Source organism: Parus major, chromosome 1 (assembly GCF_001522545.3).
Source record: "Parus major isolate Abel chromosome 1, Parus_major1.1, whole genome shotgun sequence".
Classification (NCBI taxonomy): domain Eukaryota; kingdom Metazoa; phylum Chordata; class Aves; order Passeriformes; family Paridae; genus Parus; species Parus major.
In genome coordinates this window covers 7,681,695-7,683,089 of record NC_031768.1, presented here as the reverse complement: position 1 = coordinate 7,683,089, position 1,395 = coordinate 7,681,695, and the positions used below count along the sequence as shown (strand labels likewise).

Here is a 1,395-nt window from a genome sequence, read left to right as displayed (position 1 = left end):
CGGTTCCAGGCCACTGGAAGGATCATTTCTAGATTTGTGAAAATCCCTGAGAAAGAAGTGAAAAGCAATCGGGGGACTCGTAGCGATCTACTTCGATTAAGCCCTCAGCCCCGTTCATCTGGAGCTTGATTTAAAGGGCAGCGCTCGCACGGTATTTATAAGCTTAAATACGGGCTGATGCTTATGAATGTGTTTAGGTACCTCGTTTATCTTGTACCTCCGACTTAGATATTTACGACTTATAGGAACAACGACCTGTGCCACGGCTAGAAAGGAGACTTCAGAGACACCGTATTGCTGCACCGTTTACAATGCGCCGTATAAAGCTCTGGCAGCAGCCAGCGATCTAATATTAGACAAGTGTTAAAAGAACAGGGTTGGCTGCGCTTTTTATATATATGTATAAAAAATATATATATACCGTGCGTTATTTTTTGCAATCTCCACACGACATCGCCGCTAGTGACACGTTTTGTAAACCAGAGGAGGAAGCTGCAGACTAAGTAGCCGCCGCACGGATCCGCGGATTAGAGAAGAAGTTTGACCTTTACCCGGGACGTGTGGCATTTCATTTAACCATAAAGCTAAGCACAATGCGCCAGCGAGATCGCTAAACCGATTTAAAATACATATTGAGTCATGCACGACAGTAGTGCATCTCGGTTTAGGCAGCGTGCAGGCAGCACAAGGGGGTCGGCGACTATTTTAAGGCTCTTGCCGCAGCCACCCCCACGGTTCCCGTGTCCCCCCGTGTTCCCCCCTCCCGCGGCTCCCACACCGTCACGTGTCGAACAGCGACCGGGACTTTCTGCCGTGTAAACACGGCGGAGCCGACCGGGGGCACCCGGGGCCGCTGAGCCAGCGCCAACGCCCCCAGCAGCGCCAGCGGGGCATCCTTCCCGCCCCGGGCACCGCCGCCCCGGGCACCGCCGCTCTGCGCCCGGCTCCGGCCCCACGGAAACATCCTCGGTGCAGCGGAGCTCCGGCGGGCTCGGACCCCCCGGCACGGGCGGCCCGAGGGAGCGGCGGCCCCCGCATCCCCCTCCCGTCACAGGGGGGACCCCGCACAGACAGGCGCTGCGCCGGAGCGGCAGCGGCGCGTTCCCCTTTCCCATATGCTGCGAAGCGAATCATTGCATCTCTCTCAGCTGCCGGCGGCAGCCAAAAGGGAGAGGAAAAAAAGTTTTCAATTAATGATAAGCCTAGGAACTGGGGAAGGGGGCGGGGGAGGAGGCCAATGAGGGAAAGTTAAAATGGCTGGCGATCCTTCAAATAACCCTGGCTGCCTTTCCCTGGAGCCCGCACGACACTGCCTGACGCGGAACCCCTGGGGAAGACCCGGACCCCCAGGCACACGCTCCTAGAGGCCGAGGCTGCCCCGCACACCGCGATGCC

General features: G+C 57.5%; 1 protein-coding gene across 8 annotated transcripts in view; it reads right to left on the bottom strand.

Moving 5' to 3' along the window:
* Positions 1-1,395, bottom strand: part of BCOR (BCL6 corepressor) — an 82,301-nt gene that overhangs the window by 43,456 nt on the left and 37,450 nt on the right. The gene's annotated exons all lie outside the window — the stretch shown is intronic.